General features: G+C 43.2%; 1 pseudogene; it reads right to left on the bottom strand.

Annotated features, from left to right (window-relative positions):
• Positions 1-6,515: 6,515 nt before the first annotated feature.
• Positions 6,516-8,186, bottom strand: LOC102868101 (annotated as a pseudogene).
• Positions 8,187-11,021: the final 2,835 nt, after the last annotated feature.

Genomic DNA, 11,021 nt, shown 5'->3' with positions numbered 1-11,021 from the left:
TATGCCATGGCCTTTGCAATCACTTGCTATGCATCGGAGAGCTGGACAATGACTAGAGATGATAGAAGGAGAATTGATGCCTTGGAGCTGGGATGTTGGAGAAAAATATTGAGTATACCATGGACTACTAGGAAAACAAACAGGTTTGTCCTGGAGAGGGTGAAGCCAGGCTGCTCCTTGGAGGCAAGGATTCTGAAGCTTCATCTGACATATTTTGGACACGCAAAGATGGACCAGTCCTTGGAGAGGGACGTCATGCTTGGGAGTGTGGAGGGACAGGGCAGAAGAAGAAGACCCTCGATGAGATGGATTGATTCAGTGACTGGGGTAATGGGGCAGGTGTGTCGGAGATGGTGAGATTGGCACAGGATAGGGCAGAGTTTAGGGCTGTTGTACAAAGGGTCGCTATGAGTCACAGGTGATTCAATGGCACTTAACAACAGTTCTCTGCTGATGACTGTTTCAGTAATTTTTGGATGAGTTTCAGCAGGATTTTGCTCACACATGATCTTAGTGATATCATTCCATGTCCATTAATCCTTTTTAGTAGAGTGACTGTATATTTCTCCTCTCTTCTTTTGATATTCCGTGGAGCATTTAAGATTTTCCCAATAGTATCTCTTGGTATTGCAACTCGAGGCTTGAATTTGCTTTTAGTTTCTTCAAATTGAGAAATGCCAAACAAGTTCTTCACTTTTTATTTTCTAACTCTAGCTCTTTGCATATTAATTATAATACTTTGCTTTGCCTTCTTGAGCTGCCCTTTGAACTTCTCTGTTCAGCTCTTTTATTTGGAATTTCTTTTGTTTTGACTTTTGAACAATTTAGTAGCCTTCATGTCATCCCACAACTCATGTGGTCTTCAGTGCATCAAATCTATTCTTGAGATCGTTTTTTAACGCAAGTGGGAGAGACTCAACATTATAGTTTTGTTTTTATGGACTTATTTTCATTTTCTTCAGCTTTAATTTAAACTTGCACATGAGTAATTGATGGTCTATTCCACATCAGCAACTGGTCTGACTTTGACTGCTCGTATTTTGTTTATTCAACCTTTTTTTTGGTTTGTTTTCCAGAGACGTAGTCAAGCTGATTCCTGTGTTGTTCATTAGATGAGGTCCATGAGTATAGTCACCAATTGTGTTGTTTTTTTTGGGGGGGAAGTGATTTGTAGTGAAGATCTCATTGATTGTAGAAAATTCAATCATTTGTTCTCCAGTGTCAGTTAATGATTTTTGGTATAGTGACTGTATATCCCCTCTATCTTCTTTTTATGCTTCTTTTGAGGTACAATTCTTTGAATGATAGGATAGTGTCCATGTGCATATAAAGAAGATCTGTCAACACAACCATTTTTAAAATACAACAACAACTAAAGCCTAAAACAAGAAAAGGAGGACTTCTAACAACATTTGCAATCTGCAATTGGCCTCACATACGGAAAAGATGCATTAATAATAACTGGTGTCTGGAATTTAAAACTTGGAAAACTTGTAGAAGGAATAGTTGTTGGAAATTATGGGCTGGAGTCTAAAGATAGAATGTTTGAATTGGTACTTTTGATGATTACTCACAAATAGCTTTCTAAAGAAACACAAATGACAACTATACACATTGACTTCACTTGATGGACTACACAGGAATCAGTTTGACTATTATCTGTAGAAAGAATTGTTGCAGAAAGAAGCTCAATATAAGCAGTCTAAACTAGAGTAGGTGCTGGTCAACATCAATTACTCATGTGCAACTTTAAAGTGAAGCTGAAGAAAATTAAAACAAGTTCACAAGAATCAAAATATGACCTTAGTCTATCCCAACTAAATTTAAAAATCATCTTAAGAATAGGTTTGAGACATTGAACACTAATAATCAACTAGATGAGTTGTAGGATGACATCAAAGGTAACATCTACGAAAAGAGCAAAAGGGGGAAAAAGAGGAAGAAAAGACCAACATGGACATTAGGAGAATTCCTGAAAATTGCACTAGAGCATTGAGAAGCCAAAACAAAGGGAAGAAATTCCAAAGTAAAAGAAGCAAACAAAAGTTTTTAAAGGGCAGCAAGCAACTCGACGGCACATAACAACAACAACAGCTTGAAAAGACAAAACAAAGTACTATAACAGAATGTGCAAAGAACTGGAATTTTATATTAAAAAGGGAAGAATTTGCTGAGCTTTTCTTAAACTGAAAAAATTGTAAAACAAATTCAAGCCTCAAGTTTCAATACTGAGAGATGCCATAGGAAAAGTCTTGAAGGATCCAGGAAGCATCAAAGAAGATGGAAAGAATACACAGAATTATTGTACCAAAAAGAAAAAAAATACATACATAGTAGAAAAATTACAGAGCAATCATTGCGGTGCCATAGTTAAAGCACTTGGCTGCTAGCCAGAAATCTGGTGATTTACACTCAGCAGTCATTCCATAGTACAATATGTGACAATCTGCTTCTGTAAAGATTGCACAACCTTGGAAATCCTAGAGAGATTTAGAGAAGTTTTACCCATAGTCTCATGAGGTTGCTAAGATTAAGAGCTGACTTAAAAGCAGTATTGTTGTTATTTGTTATGTCCCATCAAGTAGGCTCCAACTCATATCAATCCTACATACAATAGAACAAAACTCTGCCCAATTTTTACTATCTTCACAATCTCTGCTGTGCTTAAGCCTATGGTTGCTGTCACTATATTAATCCATCTCATTGAGAGTCTTCCTCTTTTTTGCTAATCTCTCAATTTTTCCAGGCATGACATCTTTCTCCAAGGATCAGTCCCTCCTGATAAGTTGCTCAAATTATGTGAGACAAGATTTCACCATCCTTGCTTCTTTTTTCCTTTCTTTTTTCTCATCCTTGCTTCTTTAAAAAAAATTATTGTAAAAATCTTGTTTGGGGATGCAACGGGGTAAGGGGTGGAAGCAGAAGGATGAGGCTGGTTGGGATGAATCACAAGGTTTTACACTTTGGTGGGTGGAGGGAGAGGGTAAAGGAAATGAGAAAGATCTGGCAGGGACTGGAAAAGACCGGGTAATGGTGGATCTAGTCCAAGGGTGATCTATCTTTCTTCCTTCCTTCCTTTTTTTTTTTTTTTTACAAAGAGATTGTCTCTTTTTATTTGTGGGTTTCCCATTTGGGAATAGGGCACAGACTCCTCTCTGGCTGCTTCATGCTGAACAGGTATATTGAGATGAAGGGGAAAGGGGACCCATTTTAACACTTTACTGGTAGTCTTGATTTGAAGCTGCATACTTTCTTGTTCAGTTAGAATATATTTTCATGACGTTTTCTGTCCTCTAGATGGCAACGTGTTTGTGTGCATGAGTACAGTGGGAGTGGCTGGTTGAACTTCGAGGCTCCATCAACCTTCACTTACGTGGCAGTTATATTTCCCTTTTGTCTCTGGAACTGGGCTCAGGGTTTGTCCAGGTTCTGGAACAAAACTCAGTGTTCAGGTTACCCACAGGAAACCTAGAGAGAACAAACTTGGGAGTTAAAAAGAAAAGGGATTTAGAGTTATAATTTACAGGTGTACTGGAAGAGGAAATGGGGGAAGTGGCTTAGATAAACAAGGAAGCTCTCCCCAGGGGCTAGGCAGCACTGCCCAGGGTTTGGGTGGCTCTCCTCAGGGACCAGATGGTGCTCACGCTCTCTCACACACACACACACACACACACACACACACGTGCTCTCTCTCTCTCCCTCTCCCCTCCCCCAGCTCTTCTGAGTTCTGGACCTTGTGGCCTACCAGGGATCGTGGCTGGGGACTGCAATTCTGGCTCTAGGGCTGCCATCAGTGTGCTCTTCCTCTCCACCAAGTCATCTAATTGTAGCTTGAGGTAGGTGTTATTACTTCCCCCTTCCTCAAATGGAGAAGGAGCTTCCGGAAGGTGGAAGCTACATGCAACACTTGGGTTGGCTATCTTTCATCTTCCTCTGCAAACAAAATCCTGTGGAAGATAATTTTCAAAATGGCCAAAGGAGTACTCTTGGGCTATGAAGGCATGGGTTGGTTCTGCCAGCCTGCTGAGTGGGCACAGGTTGGTTCCCCCATCTTTGCTTCTAAGCAGCACTTTGACTGTACTTCTTCTGAGACAGGTTTGGTTAAATTTTAGGGGCGTATTTTTGGCAGTGCAAAGTATATTCTATATTCTTCACCAAAGCTTCACCTTTTTTTTTAAATTTGTGTGTGTGTGTGTACCGTCAAATCAGATCTGACTGGTACAGGAGGGGGTTGTCCCTCCTTCTTCAGTAGAGCATCTGATGGATTCAAACCACTTACCTCTGGGATTGCAGTGCATCTTCTTGCCAGTAGGCCACCAGAGCTTGCCAAACCTTCCCATTCTTACACCAATCCTTACTTCACATTCTTCTTCATGTAGTCCATCTTCCTGAATTATTTGCTTAGCATACAAATTAGATAGGTATAGTCAAAGGATAAAATTTTGATATACACCTTTTCTGATTTTAAACATGGTTCTACTTGAATGATTGCTTTGGTTCATATACAGTTTCCATATGAATACAAGTAAGCATTCTTTAATTCCTATTCATCTCAGAGTTATTGATAATTTATTATTTTCTACACAGTCCAAGGCCTTTGCAGTCTATAAAATGCAAGCAGACATCCTTGTGGTATTCTAGCCATCAAACCAAGAGCCAGCTGATGTTAACAATGGTATTCATACCCTCTTCTGAATCCAGCTTGAATTTCTAAGAGTTTCCTGTTAATATATTAATTATACCTAAAAAATATTGTTAGTAAATATTTATATTCATTATCTTCATGCTTAGAGGAAAATTTTAAATAACTTAAGACTTTCTCATACAGAATTTTAAATAATTACTATATGAACTACATATATATTATATATATTTGGCTTTGTATATGAGAGGATAACTAAATATATAATGTGCTGTTCTGGATAGGAAACCATGAGGCTGGAAAAACACTAGGTTAAAGATTAGAAAATCCAAATAAGGTATTGACTGAGTGCAATAATGATAAATAAATATTGGTTCATCTGTTAGGACAAATATATCTCATGAATGTACGATAAGGGTGCTCTGGTACCACAGTCCATAGTAAATTGCACATTGACTCAAAGATGGAGCTTTTCTGGTGATTTCAGTTCACCAGCGGTTCCACAGGAGAAAGTTGGGTAATCTCCTCCTGTCTGATTTACAGCCTCTGAAAGTCCACTGGAAAGTCAGTTCTGACTCCAAGGCAGTGAGTTTCGGGAATGCAAAATATTAATAACAGAGGAATCTAGGTGTGGTGCACATGGGAACTCTTTGTATTATCTTTTCTGTGAATCCAATACTACTCTAAAAGGAAAAGCTTATTTTAAAAAAATAATCTGACAGAGATATAGAGCGAAGTAAGTTCTAGTTATATGGCTCACTACTTCTGTGTTCTGGGAAAGATGCCTAATCTCTACGAGCCTGATTTGGCCATTTGCAAAATCTTGAACAGTTATGGAACCTAATGAGTTAGTTAGTTAATGACAGGAAGAAGTATATGTTTGTTTCCTCAAATATATTTTTTTCTATATTTCTCAATTCCCAAGAAAGAAGAGCCAACACAATGTAGAAATTATTGAACAATATCTTTAATATCACATGCAAGCAAAATAGGAAGTGTTGCTGTCTGTTCACTGGCAACTTAACAGTGACACCCTGATAGGGCTAAGCACAATGGAGATACACCCTCCGGGAGAGGATCAGAGAGTCAATCCAGTTCAATTTTATTGGGACTGCAGTGCACTTATATACAAACATGTAAACAGAAAGACAGAATAGGGTGGGTTTACAAATGTGGGACATGCAGATTGGTTAGGAGAACCTCAGTCTCATGTGGACCACTCCCAGCTCAACAAATGTGGCAGCCAACTTCCCAAGTGGTGAGTTTTCTCAAGCCAGTACAGCCAAACACAGGAGAGCTTTCTCTATCCTGTATTAAAGGCTTTTGGGAGGCTTGCACTTATCTGGAGCTTAGGCGATCTGTCCTGGCCAAAGGCCAACATATCCTCCCTTTTTCTTTTAAATAAATTCAAAGAGGAGAAAGTCTCTGGTGTAGGGCCTCTGGTGTTTCTTGGGAGGAGGATGATCCAATGACAGTAATGGTAGAAAGATCATTCAGTTCAGCTTCTTGGGCATTCTGTCTTGTGAAGAGGTCTATGGCTGCTCTTGTAATGACAACTGATTAGCTTCTCCTGCTGTGGCACTATTGATGGTCAACGCAGCACTAAGCATTGTTATAAACACAGGACTACCGGGTGTATCATTTCCAGGGTTTAGATCAAGAGCCTGTTAGTTGAGTGCCTTCAGCATGCCCCACGTCACAGGTGTGTGTGGCATCTGGGGCTTTGACTTCCTTTTCCTCTGTCTCATCTTCTTTCTTTTTTTTTATTTTTTTTAAGGAAGGAGACGGACGGCCTTTATTGCTTGTCTGGACAGATGACCAGAGCGGGCAGGGCAAGAGGGCTGGGGGCTTGTCTGGGACAATAAAGCTGCCCTCAGCGGATGTGAGCCATGTCGCCCAGGAAGGGTGTCTTCATGCAGCCAGTGCAGAGCTGGTCCATCCAGAGTGGGGCCTCGTGCTGCAGCGGCGTGCGGGGTGGGTAGAAGGTGAAGTCCACATGGTAGTTGAGCAGGCAGCTGAGCGAGGCCATGTAGAGGTCGGAAAAGCGCACGAGGCGCCGGGAGAAGTAGGTGGGGTTGTGGAAGGTGCGGAAGATGCTTCCAAACTGAGGGTTGAACAGCGCCTTGGTGATGCACCTCAGCTCCTGCCGCTCCTTCATCCAGGCTGCCAGCACCTGCCTTGACTCTGCATCCTGGTAGGTCTGCATGCGCTCGAGCAGCCCCGTGAGCGCCTGCTGCCAAGTCAGTGAGTGCATGTACTGCTCCGTGTTGATGATGCGGATCTCCCGCTCCAGCTCGGGGATGATGGCGCCTGTGTGCCAGCCGGGCCGCAGCATGAGGTCTGCCAGATCACTGTAGAGGTGGTCTCCAAAGTAGAGTACGCGGGGGCCCAGCCATTCTGTCAGGCGCAGGAAGTCAAACAGGTTCCCCTGCCGACAGATCTTGCCCTTCTACAGGCGGGTGATGCGATCCCACTGGAGCGAGCCCTTTTCATCGAGTTTTCGGAAAGGCTTGCGCCAGTCGGTGAAAAAGCTGGGCTTGTCTGCCTGGATGATGACCACGTCAAACAGCTGGTGCCAGTCAGGGCCCACCATGTGCCTGATTCCCTTGTCCACGAAGCTGAAAGGGCTGTTGGTGATGAGGAGCAGCTGCTTTCCATTGGCTACTAGGCGGCTGAGGACAGTAAATGTCTCGTCCCCTTTCAAGATGTATTTCTCCATGTCCCGCTCAATCCACTGGTACATGAGGCCCTTCACATGCACATCTCGGATAGCATCCGTCACATCCTTGTAGAGATGCGCCTGGTCGAATTCCAGACCATGGCCCAGGAAGTGGTCCACCACGCAGGACAGCAGAGCCATCTCCGGCAGGGAGAAGATGTCCATGAACTGCTTGATCGAGGGACCCTTGCCATAGAAGCCGCTCATGTGGTACAGGGGGATGTGCTGAGTGCCCCCATACAGGTCGATCACTTCCTCATCTGGCACAGGCTGGAGGCCCCTGGAGGCCGTCCCCAGCTGCACATAATGGTAGGCATCAATCTTCATCAGAAGGCTCTTCTGGATGTCGTAATGGAGACCGCGGATGGCAAAGCTGGGATTGTAGTCATACTTGAGAATCCCCTCTGGGTACTTGTAGTGTTCAATCAGGATGTCCTGGGCTGCACTGAAGATTTCAGGGTGCAGTGAATCTGCATACTGTGCCAGAGTGTAGTCGTAGTCAAAGCCATAGACCTCAACATCCCGCAAGCTGATATCATTGTTGGCGTAGATGGCCGCTGGGTTCAGGAGACTGCAGACTTCAGGGGGCAGGAGGTCGTGCACTAGTCTCCGCATGTCCTGGTAACGCGCCCAGAGGTGCACGCTGGGGTCAGCGCCGCTGGCGGGTGTGGGAGCGAGCGAGGGGCACGGACCACCGGGGCAGGGGACCCCCGGACCCGGGGGTCCGCAGCCCAGGCAGGACGAGGACGAGGCGGCCCGCGGCACGTCGTGGCCTCCACACAGCAGCCAGCACCGGGCAGCCACCTGCAGCCCCGCGCCCGCCATGCCTGCTGTGCGCAGCCCCCGCTGCCCTTGGCCCGTAGGCCAGTCCGCTGCCCTCCGACTCTGTCTCATCTTCTTATCGTGGATGCTCAGTCAACGCATCTTCTCAGGTGAATTGGAATCAGACATGACGAGCAGGAATCCACACAGGATGTGGTTTGTTCTGTGGGAAAATACAAGCAAAACCTTGATCCCCTTTCCATACTTGATGTAATGGATCCTTCCACATAACCCATATTGGTGGCTCACTAGGAGGTGTATCTGATTGCCAGTGTACACATATGGGAGGTTTTGAAGAGACTGCCCTCATCATATCATTCCAATCTTGAGGGGTGTTTAAATTTAGGCTTAATGAATTAAGCTGTGCCTTTGTCCACGGAGAACGAGCTCCATCATCTCTAAGAGCTGTCCTAAGTTCTTTTAACTCTCTCAGCACATGGATCACTATAAAGGATGTTCAAGTGTGGGATATACACCAACAAGAAACACATGTGCCTCAGAACCAGCATCACACTGATCACACAATACCTTGTGTAAAGGAAGCTCAGGTGTTGGGTGCATGCCAACATAGCACATACGTACCTCAGAGTTCCACCAGAGTCTCACTGATCACACAACAGCCCCAAAATTTCCCATTTTTTCAGTGCTTTTCTCTATATTGTCCTCACCTGTTTTCTTTGTTTTCCACACTTCTCGGGAGACTAGAGTAGAGAAGAGGTGGTGCAAGCATCTCTAAATTCTTTAGGGCTGTTTTTAGGTCTCCTGCGGTAACACTTTATAAACAGCTGATGGTGCATTTCTTCTAAAGGTGCCGCAGACTTTGTAAAAACCAGTTCTGATTGATCTCCTTTGTTAGCATGTGCTCTGCCACTCCCTGTCATTCCCCCCCCCCCCGAGAGATTTCACCCTGATTCAGTAGGAGAGGGGGCACCACATCCTCTTAGCTACTTCTTGCTGGAAAAGGGCATTGTAGGTCCCAGGGTGAAAATCTTCTCCCACTACTCTAAAGGGTCCCAGGTTTGCACATTAAAGATGTGAGCAGCAGTAATCCAAGGGGCAAAATCAACAACTGTTGTCCAAAAGGAAAAAGCTTGAGATTGTGTAAATTTGACCTCCTACTTTCTAACAAGGACATTAAACACTTGAGGATCTTTCAAATTACTTGCTGATTTTTAAAAGCTGCTCAATTATTTCTATTGTGGTTGGACATTTGAGCTGTTTTCATGTTCCTGTTGTAACCGCCAGCTGAAACCGACCTGCAGGTTCATACGTGTTCTAGAGTGGAACCTGTGTGGATTAAAAGAGGAGCAGGGACATGAGAGATTGGGGCAAGACAAAGATTCCTGATCAAGCCCAAATTTATTCAATGAATTCTGCTATAAATAGGCAGTGGAGTAGGCCGGGCTGCCAGGGAGCCCAGCCCTAGGTTATCAGTTTACAAAAGAGAGGGAGGAGCATGCCCCAAGGTGTTGATTTACAGGTGCTGATTTAAGAGGTAGGCATAGTCCCAGAGATGGACAGGGGTGGCAGCTGCATGTACTCAGGATGGCTTCCTACAGAGTCCCCCTTCTTTAGTTTATAAAGGCCGCAGGTGACTCACGTCTGTCTTAGGCTACATGCCTTAGCATACTTCTTTCACACAGGTTTCTTACCCGTCATAGGATAAACAGGGCAGCTTTTGGCCCTGCTCCTGTCTTAGGTTGGTAACCAAGCAAGTGAAAAGAAGGTATGCTAATCCCGTCACTGACAATGAGCCCCTAAAAAAGGGAGGGTGGCTGGTCCTTGACCACGTCCCCTTAACTTTTTGGCCATAATTGATTGATTATACGTTCTTTTGCTTTACTTAAATTTTTGTCACAATGTATATTAACTCGATTGCAAACTTAGCCGTATGGGCTTTTTGTGTTAAGGCTGTAGCAGAAATAGAGACAACAGCAATCATAGGGATAAGAGAAACAATTTCCACAATAACAAGACCTACAGCTCTTTTGGTTCTTAATAACAACTTATATAACTCTTTTAAAATTTGCAAGATATTATCATCATACCAAATATCATAACAAGAGGAGGATTTTTTAGAATAACAACCGAATCATCCTTGGTAATAGAGCTGATACAGTTAGAGATTTTGCAACGAGAACAACTGAAATTATTTTTAGGATAATCACCAGTGATCACATTATTACCAATTAATAAAACATGTGGTTCAGGTACTCAAAACATGATTGTCACTTGTGACATTATCTCCCTTACATTTATCTTTTGGGACACAGGAAATATTTCTCGAATCCATACTAGAAACTAATTTCCACAATTCAGTTTGAAGGTTCTTCATATCAATAGTCCACATTCCTCCCACAAATCTTTTCATAGGAAGTCCAGGACCATGTATGAAGAGGTGACCAGTCTCTAAGCGAGGTAGTGTTCCAACTGTTGGTCCTTTAAAAATTATATTATCAGTACTAATGTTAGATAAGAGAATGGCCATAGCACTGTTATGATGACATTTTCTTCAAGGTGGTTGCCAGATGCCAGGGCAAGCTTTCTCAAAACATGAGGGAAGTTGGCATCTGCTGGAAAGATGGTGTTATTTCTACCTGTACCATATCCAGAAGCTCGTCGGCCGAAAGCCAATTACTTCAATTGTACAGTCCATGATGAGTTTCCACTGTCTAACTCTGAAGATTTCTTTGCATCTTACTAAAAAATAAGCATCCATCTTTTGGTTACTTTTGATAAAGCAAATAGGATATCCTAAAGTATACCCAGAATAACTGAATAAACAATGTTTTATAACATATTTAGTTGCTTTTTCAGATAGACAAGATATTACCACAA

Source organism: Elephantulus edwardii, unplaced genomic scaffold (assembly GCF_000299155.1).
Source record: "Elephantulus edwardii isolate Elephantulus edwardi_28Jun2011 unplaced genomic scaffold, EleEdw1.0 scaffold00362, whole genome shotgun sequence".
NCBI classification, from domain to species: Eukaryota; Metazoa; Chordata; class Mammalia; order Macroscelidea; family Macroscelididae; genus Elephantulus; species Elephantulus edwardii.
Note: the sequence above shows the minus strand (reverse complement) of the source record. Positions and strands in the feature narration are given on the sequence as shown.